Here is a 22,629-nt window from a genome sequence, read left to right on the forward strand (position 1 = left end):
CCAATAGCAATCCCTGCTTGTCTCCTACTCCCTGGGAAGCAAGTGCCAAGGGTAAGACGCAGGCATGGAGGAGCTTGGCCCTTCGAGTCCGCTCCGCTCCTACAGCCTCCCGTAGCAGCATCATTAGAGACCACATTCCTCATCATGGAAATAGAAAAGTTTACATTTCTTTCCATTATTGCATTAAATTCTGATAAAGATAGAGGAATCCTTCCAGGACAACTCCAGTGTCTGGTACGTAATGCTCAGGAAGCGTTAGAGAAAACACACATAACAGAAAAATAGAGGCTCATTCCCCACTCAATTGTATCTATTCCTTCATAGCCTGGCAAAAAGATCCAGCTAGGAAAACAAACGCTTCTCAAAGCTGAGCACAGAGGAGTTCTAACCTATGTGCGCTGACATCCGCTTTACCTGGGCAATAGGGAAAGTCACATTCCCCCACCTTTATTCTGTTCTCTCCATTAAGAGCTATTGCTTTTAAACACAATCAGCTGGAGTTCGGGAGTTCAGACACTATTTCAGATTCTGCCATGCAACCCCCAGGCAGCTGTTGTACTGGTCCAGGGAAAATTCCTCCAGCCTTTGTCCCAATATGGTCTGTTGTTCCGAGGCTGGAGAGCTATTAGCACAGTAATTTTTCCAAATGAACATTGAGATAAATTATCTTGAAGGTATAAAGGAACATCTCTCAGTGTGTTATGGAAAATTGCCTCCCAAATTATAAGACTATACAAAGCACATATTAATTCTGGGCCCAAGGACATCCAAATTGCCTTAGATTTGTGCTGCATTGTGGTAACACATTCTTAATAATACCAGGCTCTGAGGATATCACAAGGTACATGCTGTTATGAAAATAAACCAGAATTTCTCTCCATTAGGATCGCTCTACACACACCCAGGCCTGGCTAGAGGCATTGTGCTCTGAAACTCAAGTCTTTTGAAGAGGAAATAAATTTAATTGCAGAGGCAGAGAGTAAATTTGAATTCTAAACTGGGTTGACCTCCCCAAATGGCTTTCTCCCTGCTGCTCATGGGCGAAGCACCTAGGAGGCAGCTGAAGGTAGTCATGGTGCCCAGCAGAGATGCTGGCTTTAGACACTCCAGAAGCAACTCCTATGCCAGCACATTGGACCCCAAGAAAAGAAGAAGAGAAAGACATGGCTCTGGAAGACAGTACCCAGTACCACCAGTGAACTTGTATCAGCATGCAGCTAAAAACAGGGAGAAAGCCTTGGAAAAGAGCCCTTCCCAAATCACTGCCACACTTCAATTAGGTCACACACCAAGTGTGTGTTCAAGGATGATTTTCAATTTCTTTAAAAGCTCCCAGTGCTGGGGACCAGTCCTGGGTACCCACTCATACCAGGCGAAAGCGCTACAACTGAACTGCCTTACAGTTCTTCCCTCCCTGTAAAACAATCAAGTATTCCAGAAAGAATCCCAGATATGGCATTTTATCCCTGCATGCCTTAGAATACATCAAAGAAATATGTCATTGTCACTTCGGCAGCTTCAGTGTTATCTCACAGTTGACAAAGTCAATGTTAATTCCTGGTTATTATCAAACAAGCCTGCTTATCAAATCAAATTTAACAAAATGTCTTTTAGACAAGAGAAAGTATGGGGCTAGAGAAATGGTTTGATAGGTAAGAACACTTGTTGTATAACCACAAGGACCTGAGTTCAGATCCCCAACACCCAGTTACAATTTCAGGCTTGGCCATGTGCTCCTGTTGTCCCAGTGCTAGAGGGGCAGAGATGAGAAACTCACTGAGACTCACCAGTCACCATCTTAGCAGAAAAATAAATAAATGAAAACGAAAAAACCCTAGCAAGCGCTGAGTCCAATCAAGACCTTGCCTCAGAGAGTAAGGTAGAAAGGGACAGAGAAAAACATCCAAATATCCTCCTCAGGCCTCAGTGCACATGTGTGGGCACCCACACCTGTGCACACACATGCACACACTACACATATGCACACAAACAGAAAGAAAAAGGGAGAGAAATAAAAGGAGCGTGTCTAACCCATGTAGAACAGAAGGCTTAGCCTCGGCCCCAGTCCCACTCCCACCCCTGTCCTGCTCCTGACAGTCTGTTCCTCGAGGATCCCTCCCCGCAGGATGGGACCCAGGCCCCAGCTTGGCCTGCGGGTGTTTGATCTTGTGGGCAGTAAGGCAGACACACTGCCTCTCAAGGGGGGATCCGTGAGCTGTTTCTCACTGGAACCACAACGGATTCTTTTTCTTCCTTTGTTCCTATCAACCACGCTGCCAATGGCTTCTCCCTTTAAGTCATGGAGAGCACATTTCTGGCCCTCTGCCCTCCCCACGCTTCTTCCTTCTCCTTCCCTCTGTTTGTGTGTGTGTGTGTGTGTGTATGTGTGCCTTTGTTGGTCTCACTGGGCTCACACATCCAATAGCCACTGTAATGCGAACCTTAACAGGGCCCCATTCCCACTGGAGTCTCAGAAAACTAAATCAGGGCAGGAAGAAACATTCTCTGCTCGAGAACCAGGCTCTTAGCAGCCTGTAGAACTGATCCTGTGGTAAAATAACTGGACTCATTGACCCAGTTGGGGTGGAATCCTACAGAACTGATCAGGACGGCTCAAAACTCAGGAGAACTCAGGGCTCAAAAGCTCAACACCTAAGGCCTTCGCGCAGGAACCAACACCTTAGTCCTTATGGGCAAATGTCTTCGATAGGCTATCTCCACCCAAGACATGGGATACAAATGCTCTTTCTTCAATTCTCCTCCTGGGCAAGGATTTTAGTTTAAAATACTAACACAGATTCTCATATAGCCCACGCTGGCCTTGGCCTCTGTACACGTCTGATGCTCCCGAGTCTGGGATTGCAAGCGTGAGTCATCATGCCTGCCTTATTCCGGGCTGGGAAATGAGTCCAGGGCTTGTGCATGCTATGATAGCACTCTCGCATCCCAGAGCTGGGCACCCAGCCCCTAAGTGTTAGAAATATTAAAGTAAGTTTAAAAAAAAACAAACACAAAAATCAGTGCAGGGAGGTATTCTTCAGTAGCAGAAGCTGAGATGGTTTTAAGAATACGACGTTGTTTGCCATGTAGTTAGACACAACTGATTCTTTTTCATCAGATATAAATGGTGGTTTGATTAAGGTTATTCTTAAAAATAGACCGGAGCCTGTGATTATCTATCATTAGGGTCAAAATGTTTTAACTTTAATTTGCTTTTAATAAAACTCTATCTCAGGTCGCAAAAAGACAGAGGTAATAGAAGGGTTGGCATTTCTTGCTGGGATGAGAGGTCTGAGCAGTGGTCATTCTCAGAGGTCCCTGGACCAGCAGCAAGTCAGCTGGGAATGCATTAGAACCCACATTCTCACCCCTCGTGTGGACTTCACTCTTTGATACTGCAGGTGTGAGCCCAAAGGTCTGGGATCTCTGTGCCCATCTATCCACCCATCAGCCTGATCGATTGTGATACAGAGTGACTCCGAGCCCCACTATGGTAGTGAGTTTTGGTTGTCACTTTGATTGGATTGGGAAATGTCTACAAGATTAGTAAAGGATACTTGTGGATGTGTCTCTGTCGGGGTTTCCGGAGACTAGTGGCCGAGGGAGATGTACTGTGGCAGCGTCCCACAGGCCGAGGGCCTACACGAAGCAAGAGTAGAGTCAGAGGGAAGCCTGCCAACCCGGCTTGCCTTCCCAGCTCCCCTGACTCAAGCGCCCAATGCCCCTGGAGCTCCCTGTGTGCCCTGTATCCTGGTAGATGCTAAGGCTTTGATGACGCAAGCACACAGTCTGTCCATCCCTTAGAGAACGAAACAGCACGGCAGGCGGTGCTCTCTATGCCCTGGCTGTGTGGACAGCATCCTTTGGGATGAGCTCAGAGTCCAGTTCTTATCTTAGTCTCTGCACTTTCATACTGGGTGACTTTGGCAAGTACCTTAACCTCAAGGTGCTCAGGAAGCGTCATCTTGCCCAGGTGACCTTTTCTGTGTGCATAGTGACAATTATGGAGCTGTCCTGGGATTTATGTAAGATGACTCCAACCAAGGCATGGAGCCCGGGCCTGACCTGCTGCAAGGGAGCAGCAGCTGTGCAGGGGCTGTGAGAGAAAGCAGGAAAGAGTGTTTTGTCCAGCCAGGAAACACTTCCCAGGAGGTCCCAGCGGGAACTCGCATGGAATGACATCTCCCTGTGTGTCTGGAGTGAGGCGGGTGAGGAACCCGGTGAACGCAGTGGCTCCTGCAGGCTTCAGGTGTCCTTCTTCAGTCCCCACACGTTCACTGCCTGTCATGCGCTCTCATTTACCATTCTGCAAATCCCTCTTTGTTGTGTTTTTTTTGAGCAGAGTCTGTCTACGTAGCCCTGGCTGTCCTGGAACTCACTACCGTAGACCAGGCTGGCTTCAGACTCAGAGATCCACCTGCCTCTGCCTCCTGAGTGCTGGGATCAAAGGTGTGCACCATGGTGCCTAGCCTACCCAATTTCTCTTTAAGAACATTCTAGAGGCCAGCAGCACCCTCCATGCCCCTGAGCTTCCTGGAGTGGGAAATGCTCTAACGCAGCGCCTCTCCACCTGTAGGGTGTAACGAGCCTTTCTCAGAGGTCACCTAAGACCATCAGAAAACAGGCATTTACACATGATTCATAACAGTAGCAAAATCACACTTATGACTTAATGATGAAAATAATGTGATGGTTGTGTATCACCACAGCACGCCGAACTGTATTAAAGAGTCACAGCACTCGGAGGCTTGAGAACCAGGGCCCTAAGGGAAAGGCTAAATTCCTCCCCTTTCTGGCTGCCTGCCCCCTTACAAATGTGGCTGAGATGGGGGCCTCAGTGCCCATGGGCTGGCAAGAAACCTGGGAGCTTGGACAAGCTTGGCGTTAAGGTTTCCCTCTCTTAGAACTGAAGGTGGCGGTCTCCTATGTCTCCCTTTCGTCCCCTCCCACCTCACTGCGGCAAAGCTTTTCCCAACCCTTTAATAATTCCTTTCTCCTTGGTTTTGACTATTAATTTAGAAAGGCCAGCTCTAAACCATGCCCCAGCTCCACCATTCGCATCTCTCCTAGGACCCCTGGCCTCCCCTCCCCCACCCCAACTCCCGCCTCTTCCTCCTCTCTTTTTATTTCTATGGCTCCCTGATTGGAAAGGAGCCCCCTTCTTCCTTCCCAACTACACAATTGTCACCGCCAATTAGTGCATTGTTAGAACACACAATGCGTTACTGTAGCCAGTGGAATGGGGCGCCTTTGTGCTTCTCCAACGGGCCGTGGGGGCAGTCAAGTTTCATTTAGAGACTTAAAACACAACTCCACAAGAAAAATAAATGCTATCCGAAAAGCAAATGGGGGGGGGTGCGTGAAAATAACCCAAAGTGGGGGTGGAGGGAGGGAGAAAGGCAAAGATGTTGAAGGAAATGTGATGGCGAGCCGACTCTGAAAGGAAGAGAGGGAAGAAACAGTCCGCCATTCAGAAATTAGGCCCAACTCCTGAAAAGCCTCAAGAGGTTGCTACATGCAGAAGTTCCTCTCAGAACACAAAAAGGGCTCGGGCTTAACAGTAATTAGTGGTGTGATTGTGCTCGAACACTGGGTGTCTTTAGAGGGTTTTTCCAGCTCCCCACTACCCCCTCCACCCTGTCCTTACCAATAAAGGGGATGGGAACACAGAAGTCGACCTGGGGTAGGGAAGTGGCCTTCAAGCCACATTGCCCCAGTCTGGGGTGGGGGTAAATTGGTCTTTCTCTTTGGCAGGTAAATTGGATTTTATTCTCTAAAGCTTGAAAATAATTATAGGGGTGGGTTTTTTTTCCCTGTAAGAATGTGCCATATGGATGCATTTTCCAGTCAGTTTTATTTCAAGTACCTTTTGAGCAGCCTGGCCCTTTTTGCAGCCCAGAGGATGCTCCTAGAAGCCCAGGCATCCCACCCAGAGCTCACAGGTTTTCTCTGTTAGCCAAGCTTCTGAGTCCAGGAGAACTTTTGGTGACAGAAAACTGATAGTCCAGAAGAAGTGGGCACAAGGCTCAGCCAGAGGACGAAGGGCTACATGCCATCCTTACAAAGTCCTGCCCTTCCTCTGAGCCCACTCCTCAAATAATCAGACACGCCCCTGATTATTAGAACTCAAGGTTCAAGGAACAATCTGGCAAAGGCTCCCAAAGTAAGGCTGGCCGGTCACACCCCGTTCATTCTACTCAGTCTCCTACCTGCCTATCAAGTCCCCATGATTTCTAGAAAGGCTCCACCCAATCAGAATTACCAAACAAGGCTAGTTATGGGGGGGGGGGGAGATGGCTTTGGTTTTCTTTGGTTTTCTTATAATTTTGAAATAGCCAATTTGTAATTTGTGACTACTTCACTCCTTTGTGTCTTAATTTCCTGTCAAGTGCACTCGTTGTCGTTGTTGGTGGTGGTGGCTGTGATTGTTGGAAACAAGGTCTGTGTAGCCCAGGCTGGAATCAAGCTTGCCATGTAGCAGCGCATGACCTTGAACCTCTGATTCTCCTGCCTCCGTCTTCTGAGGACTGGGATTGCAGGCTGTGCCACCACACCACCAGTTTCCTTCAAGTACATTAAATGTGCTTCCTTGCCTTTTTCCTCTCTTGGGATCAAACCAGACTCATCTGGAAAACAAACACTGGAGAAGACGCATCTGCTCCATGCCATCCTTGGGGGAAAAAAACCTGCATCTTAGAAACACGACTTGAAATCTGCTCACCGATACTTTTGCTTCCCTTTTTTTTATTTTTCCGTCCATTGGTGTGGAAGAGCTGCCGCTGAGGGCTGTTCTTTAGCGTTGACTAGCTAGGTGAGGTGCAGGGACTATCCTAGAGTATGGAGAGCAGAATTCCAATCTACCTGCAAAGACCGTCAGCAGTGTGTGGGTGGCGGGAGAGTGGCCTGTCTATGCAGATGGTGTGTCTACACATGTGTGAGAAGCACTCAGCTTCAAATGTTGCCAAGAAGCTCTGAGGACAGTGTGGGAGGAGTTCCGGTCCTGATCCCAGAGGTGATGCCCTCAGCGATGGTGGCTGATTTATGCCCTCCGTCCTGGTTATAGAAGCACCCTGAGCCTCTCCCTGTTTCTGGTTCTGTGGTCATCATCAGTCTTCAAAAGAACACATTCTTACTCAGCCAGAATTCGAAGTGGAACCCTCTGGAACTTGCCGGCGCAATGTCACCTACACATAGGAAATGCAAATCTGAAGGGGATTGTGAACAAGGACCGCTGCGGCCTCTTTCACACGTGGTATTCACAGGCCTGACCTGACCAAGAGGATTTACCAAGCTGTTCTAGATTGGGTTAGAGAAAATGCCTGCCCCACTGGGAGATGGAGTGTGGATATTCCAGAAAAGCTTCTGGCGGAGGCAAGTGTAACATCCCCTAGCCCACCTTCACTCAGCCTCAGGCTTCTGTTGTGGTGGAAGGAACAAGAATCCAAAGACTCTAGAATCTCAGAGCAAAGGGTGGAAGAGTTTGCAGTGAATGATAACCTTGCTTCAGACATACCACGAAGGAGTGTTTGTTGTCAAGGTCACCATCCACAGAGCTTCAGTCCCCACTGCCCTTTCTCTCCTCACCCCTTTCAGACCGTGTGTGTGTGTGTGTGTGTGTGTGCCTGTGTGTGTGCCTATGTGTGTGTATGTCTGTGTGTGTGTGTTTGTGTGTGTGCCTGTGTGTGTGCCTATGTGTGAGTGTGCATGCCTGTGTGTATGTGTTTATGCGTGTGTGTGTGTGTGTGTGTGTGTGTGTATGTGTGTGCGTGTGCCTATGTGTGTGCCTATGTGTGGGTGTGCATGCCTGTGTGTGTGTGTTTGTACCCATGTCTGAGTGTATGTGTATGCCCATGTGTGTGTGTGTGTGTATGTACCCATGTGTTTATGTGTCTATGCAAATGTCTCTGTATATCTGTATGTCTGTGTGTCTGTGTGTCTATGTCTGTCTGTGTGTGTGTCTATATGTATGTCTATGTGTGTCTGTGTGTATGTATCTGTATGTACGTCTGTGTGTGTGTCTGTGTGTGTCTGTGTGTGTGTCTGTGTGTGTGTGTGTCTGTGTGTACATTTGAGGAGGCATGTGGAGGTCAGAGGCTATGTCAATTGTATTCTTCAATTGTTCTCTACCTTATTTTTTAATTTTTTTTTATTTTTGAAATTGAAATAATGACTACTTAATTTCCCTTCTTCCCTTTCCTCCTTCCAGCCCTCCCTATGCACCCCATTCTCCTTTACAAATTCATGGCCTCCATTTCTTTCATTGTTGATATGTCTATATGTGTGTCTATAGACACACATTCTTAAGTACACAAATCCTGCCTGCCCCACTGATGTGCAGTACTGGCCATCCAGCCGTCCTTTTACAGGTTATGCTGGGGTTTGAACTCACGTTCTTCAGTTTGCACAGTAAGTACTTTATGCACTGACCAATCTCCTAGCCTCCAGGATGTTTCTTCATCTGCCTTCCTTTAGTGCGACGCTCAGCATGGTCTCAGTAACATGCAAGTCTCATCTTGCATCTACAGTGTGAAGGCCTCATGGCTCTACTCACCTTCAGGACACAAATCAAGTCCAAAACAAGGTTGAGAGACTCCAACTGACAGAGTCTGTGTTCCCTTTAACTGCGTCTCCTGCCAGCAGGATGGCTTGCTCGCTCCCTGGGCCTGGAACATATGTTCCCACTGGATTTAACGCTATCTGTCATCATCTTGAACATCTTAATACTTTTTTAAGATATAAAAGTCCCAGCCAGGCAGTGGTGCCTCACACCTTTAATCCCAGCACTAGGAGGCAGAGGCAAGCAGATTTCTGAGTTCAAGGCCAGCCTGGTCTACAGAGTGAGTTCCAGGACAGCCGGGGCTACAGAGAGAAAGAAACCCTGTTTTGAAAAACTAAAACAACAACAACAACAAAAAGTCCCTACAGCTTCATTTACAAGGGGCCTGTGCTGTGGTCTGAGTGTGTCTCCTAAGATGCATGCATTGGAGACTGCCCCCAATGGGACAAAATTACCAGGTGACATGTCCGCAGGTGGTTAGGCTAAAAGGATGCTGCCTTTGGGAAGAGATTCACACGGACCATGTAAGGGCTTGAGCTTGGGGTGAAAACCTTCTCAGACTCACATGTGTGTTCACTGTCTCCCCGTTCTGCCTTCGGGAGTAGGACCTCTCCAGATGCAAGTCCCTTCATCTAGGACTTCTCAGGGACCAGTGAAGGGCAGGTCATTTTCTTATAAAATTGCTCAGTGTGTAGTATTCTGAGATAGCAACACAGACTAAGACACCACTAAAGGTGGGGTCTTATCCTGCTCCTTCTCTGCTTTATATCACAACACCCTGCAATTCTCCAAAACCTTTGTAGTTCCCTCTACTTAGAGTATACTCAGAGTATAGCTCTGTTTGCTAACTGCCACTGTCCCTTCAAAACTGTATATATACATATATATATTCTTCATATTCTTCATTATATATATACATATATACACATGTGAGAATCTTCTTTTGGTTCTTCTCTCCAAATAATTTGTTGCTTCTTGGCAAAGGTCTACCTTTCAGCTTATTTCAGCCTATTATTTATTTGTGGCCTCAATTCAGAAGTCATGAACCTCACAAGGGCAGAAATTGTATCTTGTACCACACTGAGTTTTCTCAGGCTTATTGGAATAATATTAAACTGAACGGTGTATTTGAGAAAGTTTACTGAAAGTGTCATTAATGTCTCCCTCCAATGATCACATCTATGCTATATGAACAGATTTATTGTGACTGTATTTCTACTCTAGTCTACTCAGGGTCCTTGGCGCCATGGTACCTCTCACTGCAGCCTAGAACCAGTTAAACACGCGCTGCTAAGAAGTTTGTCTTATGACACTCTCTAATTGAACATTTTAGAATGAGGGAAATATCTTACATGTCCAAGCATGGTCACTGGTCACATGTGTTGCTGAACACTTCAAATACAGCTAATGCAACTGATGAACTGAGTGTTTATTTTGACTTCATTCTAATTACAAGCCCTTCACTACTTAATGATGGAGACATCCTGAGAGAGGCTAGTTAGGCAATTTCATCCCCGGGTGAAATCACAGCATAAACTTATGCAAGCTGAGACAACCATGATGTCATCAGGTGATATAATCTCATATATGCAGTCACCACTGAGTCAAGCATCATGACATGGCACACACTTTTAAATGGAAATATCCTCTCGTGATTACCAGCTCCTGCGCGAGCTACTGACCCTCACCACTGGCCAAGGAGCAAGAGAGCTCGTGGACCTTGCTGCTTCCAAAAGACTTCTTTGCTGATAGGGGCAGGAGGCAAGGAAGGGAAAGAGAAGATGACGTAATTCTATATTACTTAAGAACATTTTAAAAATAAATCTTTAAAAACAACCAAAAAATACCCTAAATTAAATGTAAGTGAAAAAAGAGAAGACTTCATAAACCAGAAGCCTTCCAGCAGCTTCCAAGGGATGTCAGTGAAAAAGAGTAGCATTGTTCCCATTCCCCATGATTGATACCAGCTGTGCATCCATCTAAACTTACCTGTGAAAGGAGAAAAGCTGAAAGCCTTCTACGCCCTAGGAAGGAAATTCCTGTTGGAGTCACATAGTTAAGTTATGATTACTGTTTGGTTTGCATGTGAAATGTCCTCACAGGCTTCTATGTTGGAACACTTGGTCCCCAGGTGACGGGGCTGGTTGGGAATGTTGTGAGACCTCTGGAAGTTGGGGGCCTTGCTGGAGGCATGACTTATGGGTTAGAGCTCAGGCCTGGTTCTAGCCTGAGATTCCTGTGAGAAAGCTGCCTCATGATCCTGCTGTTACATACAGGAGTTGCTACTACCTTCTATGAACGCCTCTGTGTCTCCCCTACAATGTAACCATACGCCAAAAACTAAGTCCTTCCCCTAACGTTCTCCAGCCAGGCACTTTGTCACAGTGAGGGGGTAGTAATAAGGGTGTCCCTTTCACCCAACATTTTCAAAGGCTTCCTGCTAAGATTGATTATGGTTCATCCCAAAGTCACTGTTCTAGACACAGCACCAGGAGGGGCCTCGAAGCGGTGGGTAGTTAAGAACAGTGAATTGGGGAAAGAGAGAAGATTCCATTCTCAAGATACAACGTTTCTTTCCTCAAGGACATCTATAGCTGATATTCACCAAAGCAAGAGATCATTGAAATTGAGGACAATTTCAGAGTTGAGGGCAGGTGGGTCAGCTGATACCACAACAAACTTCGAGAACTGTGCATTCCAAGCACAGAATGGGAACGGCGTCTCCTTCGGCCTTCGTGCCTTTAAATCGAGCCACAGAGAGGCAAGAAGCCGAAGGTCTCCATGGCATTTGTATGTCCATACGCTAAATGCTGTTTTGAATTGTTGCCATCAAAAGGATAGATTGGTTTCAGGGCTCCAAGAAGACGCGGCTCTGGCTCACCGGCAGCTGCCACGCTGGGAGCTGAGGTCAGCTCTGGCTGCAGTGCTGAGTCTCACTGGCCTGACAAACTAAAAGTGCAACCGTGCTAATGTGGGGTGCACCTCTGAGCACCTAGCAAAGGCTGAGTGAACGCATCCCATCGTGTGAACATCAAACAGAAAGTTTCTCCCATTCCATGACCAAGAAAGCAGAGGTTATGGCCCCAACCAAATCACTACCTACAGACAGCCATTTTCAGAATTCTAGAAAGAGAAGCAGTTGGAAGGATGGCCACTCTGCCTGTGGACCTGCCTTGGTCACCAAACGAATTCCAGCCCCAGGAGAAATATAAGCCTGGCAGCCTGCCCCACCCCTACACTTCACACAAAAGCCACTTAAGCTGTTTGCTCAAATCAAGACCCTTCTTTTGAGGTGGAGCAGGGGATTATTCCTTCTAATGGTCTGCAAACAGGTTCTCAACTGTTAACCCTTCCAGCCTCCGGGGACAGCCAAGCCCACTGACTAGAGGCAGCCTTAAGGACCAGGGATTCAAACTCCAGTTTGAGACCTCCTGGAGGAATGGGGTAGGTTTAATGGCATCCTGGCTGGGTTGATGCTTAACTCGGCCTAAGCACCCAGCATCTGCTTTCCTAAGGAGCCCCTGGCTCCCTCCTGATGGCCTCAGATCCTGGCAGGCCTTCAAGTTGAGGCCAGCAGCCACTGAACTCACAAGTACGCCAGACGGTGTCCACAGAGTAAATGGCAGGTGAGAGTGAGCAGGAGGGAGTCCTTTCCTGTCACTGCATTCTAAAGCCCCTTCTGGTACTGGGTGTGAGTACTGGCACACAACTTCTCCATGCTTCTGTTTCCTCATCTCTCCAGTGCAGATAACAAGTTTCCACCTTGTAGACTTCTGGCGCCAATTGGAGATGGTGTCTGGAGAGCATGCCAGCACACAGTAGTTGCTGTCATTATTTTAATCACACTTTAATGCAGGTACTTAATAAGGTTCAAGTCTATTTGCAGGGCTAATGCTCTAGAGTGTCTTTTCCTTTCTGCGTATTTTCTCATCCTGGAGACATCAAAAGCAGAAGAAATGACAGTTTATATTCACTTTCACAAGAGACACTCCTCCTTGAGGTGCTGGTGATCTCACCCAAGGGATCGGCAGTGCCTCCACAAGCTTCAGGTAGGCTCAGTCCAGGGGAGGGAACAGTCGCAGAGACAGTACAGAAAAGGGCTTCTGGAGACTAACAATGTCCTGAGATACCAAGCAAAGAGAGAGTCAGGGCTGCAGAGATTGAACCTGGAACCAGGCAGAGTGGAGAACAGCAGCCTCGCTAAAAATAAACCACTTAGAAAACGATGCCACTTCAGTATTCTTTTATCCATTAGTGATATCTACAGAATCTTTCTGAATGTTTGCGCATAGAAAAACAATTAATACTTAACAGATCAGGAAACTGTAGCAACTTGCAAGTGCTGGCTTTTATTCTGATTGCTTGCTGTAGAGGTGGATGCTGTCCCAGGTGGGTAACAGAACATCACATCCCAGGGTGTGCTGATATGGATGGGTGCATATGCTTCGCAAATGATCTCTAGAAGGTTGTTGCATGAAATAACTCAGTTAACTCAATTATAAAATTTAGACATATAAATTAAAGATATATTTTTCTGTTTTTTTTTAAACACTTGACCACTGAGCACCATCTTCAGCTCTTTGATTACATTTTAATTTGGGGAGCGGATGAGTAGCCTTGAACTCACGATAGACCCATGACCACCTTGAACCACTTCTTCTGCCTCAGACTCACAAATGTCTGGGGTTACAATTAGGTGTCACCAGGACAGTTGCTTCTTTGCTTCTACAGTTTTTCTATAGCTATGTGCTATCTTTGTTTTCCTCCTTCACATCTACGATTAATTTATATTAGTGACGCATAAAACGTTTAATCAGTTCCAATGACTGTGTGAATTCATGTGACGAGAGACATTTTCTAAATGTGTTGCTTCCCAAGTACGCTCATATCTCCTTCCAGTCAGCCTCTCCTGCCCTAGCTCTCTTCTATCCTTCCGCCCCACCCCCACCCCCAGCAAACACCAACTTGGTTTCTAGTTTTTCTCAGTCTAAAGCTTAACCAACAGACTCACACAGTACATGCACTTGTCTCTGGGTTCATTCATCTTGTCCGCACTGTCACCTGTACAGTGAGTAAGAATCCATTCCGTGGGTTCACCAGTTATGCAATGTACATCAGATTCTCTTTAGGCTTTAATTAAAACTCTAAGTCTTTTTGAGGTCTCACGCACACTGTCTCTTCAGTACTGTCTAGGAGGGAAACTACCGTTAGCATTGAGACAGTAAGTGATGTTCTTTCTGTCGCTCAAAATCTCCAGGTCCATTGAAATAATGAAGTGAAGACAAGAAGAGCTGGGGGAAAGCAATGCTGCCGTGAGGAGGAGGCAGAGTCTTGGAACATAAAATATCAAGGACTGTGACTGGAAAGACCTCACCCCCTGCCCAGGCTCTTCTGAACAACTCTGTGTGCATCAATCACTTAGGGTTTCCATTTCCCTCATCAACAAAAGAAAAAGTGATAATGTTGAAGACATGGAGAAAATAGCTGACATTTTCAAATAGATGCGCCAAGGATGATGAGACGGTCCAGTCACTGAAGAGCCGGCTGCACAAACACAAGGGTTTGGATTCTCAGTAAGCATATTATAGGCCATTCGCACCCAGAGTGACAGCACTAGAGAGGCAGAGAGGCCAGGATCTCTGGAACTTTCCAGAGGTTCAGTGAGAGACTCTGCCTTACTAAATAAATAAATAGCCACCGAGGAAGACCCTTGACATTTGGATTGATCGCTGACCTCCAAGTGCACACACATGAACACACACTGACATATACAGAATGAGGTGGGCCATTGACAACGTGTCAGTCTTGGCTTGAATTTGACTTTGAGAACATCCACATTGCTGGGAATAAGTTTAAAAAAAAAAAAAAAGACGAGGTTTAACATGGCTTTGTGGATGTGTGGTGTGGTTAGGGAAGGAAGAACAGATTTGTCATCTGGACCCGGAATGGTCTGTTTAGTTTTGAGCTCACACTTTATGGAGCTGAACTTCCTGTCTTTTTGTATCTGATCCAGAGAGCAGGACATTAGAACCCTCCCTTCCCAGGCTGGCAGCATCTTACTGCTCAGGTGGAATGAACCGGGGTGCACGTGGAAGTGGGGCAGCCTGAAGGTCTACGGTGGGGGCAGGAATGGCTTTCTGTGAGTTTATAGGGGAGGTTTGTAGGTGGGAGCCTGCTCAACGTGTATATGGGGTCATAAATCCTCCCTAGAAAGGGGAGCTTGGCTGTTGTTTTGTGTCTCTTCAAGTACCCTATAAATATTCAGGGTGCAGTGACAGCTGAGTGAGAAGAGGCCATCCTTCTATGGGGCTAAGAAGCTGGGGAGAGAAGAGGCCCAAGGCCTGGCTTCCTCAGACAGCACAGGAAGGCTGCGGTACCCAAATGACCTAATGATGGGGTCGTTATTTCCAGAGACTTACATTTTCCCCGCTGCCAATTCTAATAAAAGCCTCAAAGTTCTAGTCCCGCCCCTGAAACCTTTCCTTTGTTTATAGGCAGGAATACTTTCCCTCTGTGTCCCTGCTTCTGGCAAGAGTTTAGACATCGTCGAGGCAGCAAATGCATGGCTTGAAGAAGAATCTCAGAGAGAAAGAAGACTGAGAGGAAAACTGTGAGCGGGATTCCTTCACAGGTGCCACCCTCAGAGCCTAAAGAGTTTCTGTTGTTTAGATCACAATAATTTTGTCCAGACCTATTAGCTTTTATTTTCTCAGAATAACAGTGTTTTGTTGTTCTTTCCTCACAAAATCAGGATCTTGGAGGAGCTAGGCAGCAACACAAAGGGAAGTAGGAGGGAGCTGGGACTTAGCATGAGCTGCCTGCTGTGTGGGCACGCACACTCATGTATGCTTGTGGGCATGGGCATGGAAGAATGTGGTGTGTGTGTGTGTGTGTGTGTGTGTGTGTGTGTGTGTGTGTGTGTGTGTGTGACAGAACCAGATACTCAGTGTTTCAACTAAGCTGACTTGCTGGTTAACTAGGGGATCAGCCTGTCTCTGCCCCTCAGTGCTGAGGTTTCAGAAATGTGTGGCTATGTCTGGCTTTTACATGAGTACTGGGGATTTGAACTAGGGTCTTCTTGTTTTCAGAGCAAGCACTCTTACCTACTAGCCATCTCCTGATCCCTGCTGCCTAGTTCTTTGTGCATGCTGAAGAATGACTTCGGACAATTGTACCAAAGGAACAAAAGCCACTTGCTGCCATCTTGGTTTTTTTTAAAAAAAAATAAAAATGATCACCAATTGCCTAAAGAGGAAATCTGGATTCTTTCCTTGCCTGCCGCTAGTCAGAGTAGACAGGGCAAGCCAACTCTCATTCAGGCATTTTGGGGGACTTCCATTCAACAGTGTGGTTTTCTATTACATTGTCTTTATTGAGAACTCGCAATGAGGTACTCCGAGGATGGTTAGATATGAAGAAAGGCAGCTCAGGGACCACTGCACACAGCTACTCTTTGTATCTTCTCGCCGTCCCTTCCAAGATCCTCCCTTCTAGCTACCTAGTGGGGTGGACCAGCAAGTGTGCTCACCGTACACCAACATCAGGTTCTTCCTGGCCCCAGGGATTTCCTTGGGAGCTGATATGTTCCCTTCCCTGAAGGGTTAAATGCTCAACACAGGCCTCAGGAAGGACAGGCATGGACACTAAGTGATATAGGTCCCGGAGCAAAGTGCAGACCTCACACACTTGTGGGGCATGTAGGAAACTGGAAGTTATCCAATCACACTTTCCCATGTAAAATGGGGGACCATAACTTCCTTGGGGGATTCTTATAAGGACTAATGAATTCTTGTAAGGACTAATTAATCACATAGCCTATGTTTAGTACCACAAAATAGGTGTTCAAATGGCTATCTGAATTGGAGAAAGTATAGAATGATCAATGATTCTTTAAAGGATCTATGAAAACAAGAGAAATATTCATCATAGGCAGAAAAGGAGACATGAACTTGTGGACCCTGTCCATTTGCCTGACATAGTAGTTGGCATACAGTTGGCACCTGACAATGATAATGCTAATCAAATGATCATTCCAGATGGAACTGGAATTATATAATACAGAAGGCACTGGCTGGCAAATTTAAAAATCCTGCCCTTTCATTTAATTAACAATAGATGTTAGGCACTGGCTGGGAAAGATGAAGAAAGGACACTCAGTTTTCGCTGGAGGCCACACCCAGGTTTTGGAATTGTGTTTGAAGGGGTATGGCGTACAAACAAAGAGTAGTGCGGGTAAACTGGATAAGGAAGAGGGAAACTGGAGCATGGGAAGCCAGCCCGGGGCTCGGCCAAGGCCCAGGTCCAGATGGAGGCACGAAAATAGCCGTGGATGCTGGACTCAGTCTCAAAAGGTGGAAGGAGGAAGAGGGTCTCAAGATAAACACAAGGTTTTGTAACTGGGCTTGTCATCCATGTGCCTGGCCAAAGAAGAGTCTCTGTTGCTTAACTGAGGACAGGATACAATGCCGAAGGGAAGGAACTTCCGTTTTCCCAGAGGGGGATGTGTGGTCAGGTGACAGACAGCTCCATTAACAGGACTCCTAATGCTCTGGAGCCTGCAAAGACATTAGCAATGTCTCAGGAATGGGGCAGAGCTTTAACTACTCCTTCTCTTGTGTCACCAGAAACAGTCCTGCTCAACAGGAAGACTGAGATTTATTTTGGCCTTCACATATAGAAAGCAATTTCCCAGTAAAACACAGAATGCCACAGACTTAGACTTAAGGCCTAGTAGCCTCCTTGAAAGGGTTGGCGTTGGGATGAACGCGGAGGGGCGTAATGAGTGCTAAACATGCCCTATTCACTACATACTAAATTTTAATCTGTGTCTCCTTATTGTCCCAGATTATATACTGATTTCTCTTTCTTCACACTTACTATGTTGGGAAAGTTTTATCTATCTGTTCACTTAACAGTTACCCACTGAGTGCAAGTGTTTTGGAGGTACAAAGAAAATCAGGACAAGATTCTAGCTCTTCACCTTAGCAATAGTAATTAAAAAGCCAAATATCATTACAGTCTTTGACCCAGAAATTTAACCTGCAGTGCATTCTAGGTGCTGGCGAGGGAGCTCAGCTGGTCAAGTGCCCACTTTGCACTCAGAAGTCTTTGGCTTCAATTCTCAGCAATATACAAACAGGCATGGTGGTACATGCCTGTGATCCAGGACTCAGAAGTTGATGGCAGAGAATCAAAAGTTTAAGATCATTCCTAGCCATCTAAAGGATAAAGGCCAGTCTGGCTTAGAGACCCTGTCGCTCTCAGTCAGTAAAGTGTTTGCCATACACACAATAGGCAAGGTTATACTGTACAACCCTGGTGCTGGGGGGCGACAGAGGTGGGCACTTAGAGCTTGATGAGCAGCCAGTCTAGCCAATCAGTAAGCTCTAGGTTCAATGAGAGGCTCTGTCTCAGAAAATAAAGAGGAAGAAAATCAACACTGACCTCTGGCATGGGTACACGTGTGCACATGCACATGCAAACAACACAGTTTATTTTAGCTGAAGATATCGTTTAGTGATAGTGTATTTGCCTAGCATCTTCAAGCCCCCAGTTAAAAAAAAAATAATCTAAAGGTACACTCCCAGGAAAGTTACTATGTTATTTTAAGTAAGGATCCAAAATTAAGAACAATAGAGATGTTCACAATTGGAACTTAAGAACTAAAGCTCAAGAACCAACGATTATGATCAATCTAAATAATAAAATGCTATGGTTGGAGATATGCCTCAGTAGTTAAGAATATATATTGTTCTTTCAGAGGACCCAAGTTCAGTTCCCATCACCTACATCAGACTGCTCATAAATGCCAATAATTCTGGCTCCAGGAATCCAACACCTCTGGCCTCTACAGGCTCCTAAATGTATATACTCATATACACACATATATGCACATAATTAAAATCTCTAAATGATAAAATATTCTACATCTCTAGAACATCATTTCCAGAAGGTGCATTGAAATTCCAATACTGTATTGGAGGGTAGGAAAGATTTCCAGGAATGATTATTCAATAGAAAAACAAAAGTGTACACACATACACACAATACAGTATTTACTTAGAAGTGTCTATCTATAATTATCCATATATTCAAAGTCAATTTAGATTCCATAGCTGAATTATACAACAGGCAGCTACTGAATGTTTGCTGTGTGGCTAGTCTAACTTAAAATCTGCTGTATGTATAAAATAAACAGTGGATTTTGAAGAGCCATACAAATAAAGGAATGTAAAACACTTTGACATTTTGATAATATGTTGACATAATATTTTAGATAATAATATATCAAGAAATTGAGCTTACCTTTAAAATACTTTTAGTAATTATGACAACAGAAAAATGTAAAATGTCACATAAGGCTCATGAATGTTCCTGTGGGACCATACCACTGTAGAAGAGGGTTGGCAGAGCCAAACTGGCCTGGGCCTAGGTTCTGCACATGAAGTGTTATTGAAATTCAGACTTCTCCCTTCCTTGGTGTTGCCTGTGATGCGGGCAAAGACTCTTTTATCCTAACTGTATCATCTCCCAGGAGTCCTCAGCCCCACTACAGTGACCTTGAACTTCTCTCTGTCCTTAGAGATTCCAGTCTATGCTCAGTATAGCGAAAGGCCGATTTCAAATACCAGATCATCCCGGTGGCAGCAAGAATTCTCTGAGGTCAGTGTCTTACTTTTCTACTGCTGTGATAAAACACCATGTCCATAAAGGAAAACATTTACTTGGTTACAAAACATTTGTAACCCCAAAACTAAGGTCTCTGGGGGTTACAATCCAAGATGACTGACTGAGCAACAGCTGCAGGGACAGCTGAACACTTACATCTTCATCAGCAAGTTAGAGACCAGAAGAGTCACTGGGAATGGCCTGCCACCCCAGGACACGCCCCTTATAATAAGGAAACACCTCCAATCCTTCCCAAACAGTTCTGCCAACTGGGGACCAAATATTTAAAGCTTTGAGTCTATGGGGGTGAGCATTCTCATTTAAACCACCAGTCGGTCTATAAAAACTCCCCCTTACTCCTGATGCTTTTCTTTAGTAACTTCCCCACCACCGTGCTCCACTCTGTTCCTCGGTTATAGTCTACTTTGCCCTTCTTAGTGTTGGGATTGGAACTGTCCCTCTTTTCAAGGCGGTGACCCTACACAGGTGGTGATGGCCTCCTCTTCATGAAGCCTCTCTTCCCATCTCCAACAAGTGTGGCACGTAAGCATTTTCTTTAGTTCTGCTTTCTTCTATAGGGCCAAAGTTGAGTGGCTATTGTAATGGACATTGTACAACCCCCCCAAAAGCATTTGCTAATTAGCCATTTATAGGAACGGGATCTCAATATTGCTCCAATCACAATTCTAGAAAACAAATCTGTAGAAATCACTATCTAGCACAACTACCTTTAGTGTTTGAGGTTAAGGCCAATTCTTATATTTTTTGTCAGTAGGGAAAAAGTGACCTAAAGAATGTTGAAAACTTGGTGTTAAGATCAACACAATTTAGCAAGGGCGAGAGGAGGGAGAGGGTACAAGCAGATAACTGAAGAGACGGGGAGGCTGGGTGTGCTGGGCCACACATAATCCAGCTCTTGGGTGACAAAAGTTTAAGACCAGCCTGGGCTACTTATCAAGATGATGTCTCACAGGGGTTGGGGTAGGGCAGGGAGGGAAGAAGGCAGAGATGGAGGGAGAAAGAAGAAAAGGAAAAAAGAAAAGGAAAAGGAAAAGAAAACTAAAGAGAAAAGTCAGGCATGTTGTCTCACACATGCCATCTCAACACTCAAGACTGAAGCATGAACATTGTCCGCAGCTCAGGGCTAGCCTGATCTACAGAATAAAACTCCATCTTAAAACAACCAAACAGAGGCTGGAGGGATGGTTCAGCAGTTAAGAATAAGTTCTGTTCTTTCAGAGGATCCAAGGTCTACTTCTAGCGCATACATCAGGTAGCTTACTACTACCTATCACTTCAGCTCCAGTGGTGATCTGGTGTTTCTGGCTTCCACATACCTACACTGAAACACAACAAAAGTAATTAAAAATAAATAATCAAAAACAAACAAAAAAGAGTTGCAAAAGAGTACCAAGCCACGTTAGACATCTGGAGTGTCACACGGACAATGATAATAGCCTGTAGTTATTAAAAGCGTGTAGGTATTCACCGCCATGGTGGTATGAATGATATCTCATAGGCTCATATAATTGCATGCTTAATCACCAGGGACTGGAACTGTTTAAGAAGGATTAGTAGGTGTGGCCTTGTTGGAGGGCATGTGGCACTGGCTATGGGACTTGTGCTTTCAGAAGCCCAGTACCCATCTCTCTCTCTCTCTCTCTCTCTCTCTCTCTCTCTCTCTCTCTCCCTCTTTCTCTCTCCCTCTCTCTCTCTCTGTGCCTGCTGCCTACAGGTCAGGTTGTAAGGGTTTCAGATACTCCTCCAGCAGCACCATGCCTGCCGGCTTCCCACAATGATGTCCACGGATTAACCCTCCAAAGGAAAGTGTAATCCAGTCCCCAGTTACATGCTTTTCTTAAAGAGTTGTCCTTGGTTGCAATGTCTCTTCAGAGTAACAGAGCAGTAATGAAGACAACCACTGTGCACAAAGAACATCTGTCCCTTTGCATCAAGACCCCTACAAACACCAGAAAGTAAGGACATTCAAGTCCCTTATAGAAAATGATATCCATGTTTGTGTATAACCTGTGCTGTAACCTCCTAAATTCTTTAAATTGCCTCTTAAACAAACAAGTAAAAAGAAATGATCTCTGGGTGGGTGACTTATAATGCCCAGAACAATGCCAGTTTATGTAAATGCTTGTTATATGGTTTTATTTGTCCTTGTTTGGTTGAATAATGGACGGAGAACCTGCAGGTGTGGAGGGCCTGGCTGTGGTGCATTGTAATTAATTTAATTCATTAAATGTTGGCTTGTTTATACATGGCATCCTCATTTGACAGTGAGAAAACTAAAGCCTGGAGATATTGACTCAGATATCACTGACCTAAACAAGCCCAAGATCTCAGCCATACTGGACTGTACAGGAGAGCGACCCTGAAAGCAGGGCCCAGGGAAGCAGGATTACCTCTGCTATCTGGATTCCCCTTAACTGTAATTCCTGCTATTTTCTTATAGGCATCTCAAGATTGACCTTTTGGGTGGGAATATCAACTGAACTTATGTCTGAATACTAGGATAGAATAACTTTGCTGGCAGGAAGTGGTTTTCTGGACACAACAGCCAATGAAGTATAGCTATGAGGCAAACAGAAAGACAAGGTCTCATCAGTGTTGGATTTGAGGGAGGGATCTGCAAAAGATTGAAGCCAGGGCCTTACACACCCAAAGTAGGCCCTGCCACTGAGCTATTCTAGCCAACTGTTCTCAAGTCATTGACAGTATAGGGAGAAATAACCCAGGTGTAAGTAAATGTGATTGTCTTCGACTGTCATGTTCTTGCACAGTCAACAGCATCATACACCTATAAAAACTGAAGATAATAATTGTCATGGTAATTACGACTTACTAGGGGAGGTAAGCATAGTTGTGGAGTGTCAAAGTCATGTCCAGGCAGGGCCAGCTAAGGAATAATAGCTTGGTGTCTGTCCTTCCCTTTCTACCTTTGCAGGACTGTCCTGGCTTGGTCTCTGCTTCATCCCTAGATCAGTGTAGATCAGCCAGACTCCCTAGCTAAACCCCCCCAGCATAGTGCTTTGTGCACAGTGCCTCTGGCTCAAACTCCTGAACGAAATTCCAGATCATTATCATGGCATCCAAGGTTCCCTGGGGTTGCCTCATCTACCATTCTTATCTTATCACTGAGTCACTCTCTAAGCCGGTTTCTGTGTCTCCAGTCAAAGTAGTTCTCCTGGCCCCTAGCTTGTCTTGCTTCTTGCAGGCTCAGCCTCTACAAAGAGAGTCTCCTGTTTGACAGCCCTTACCTGGCTTCCATTGCCATTCTGGTATACTTAATTCCTTTCTAAACACCAGTGAAATCTTCATAAAGACGTTTGATCCTCTTCAGCCCAAATTTCTCCTTTACTTTACTTAAAATTAAGTCTCTTGCTTCTCTCTGATCT

The sequence above is a fragment of the Apodemus sylvaticus genome, chromosome 9 (assembly GCF_947179515.1).
Source record: "Apodemus sylvaticus chromosome 9, mApoSyl1.1, whole genome shotgun sequence".
In the NCBI taxonomy this organism is placed as follows: domain Eukaryota; kingdom Metazoa; phylum Chordata; class Mammalia; order Rodentia; family Muridae; genus Apodemus; species Apodemus sylvaticus.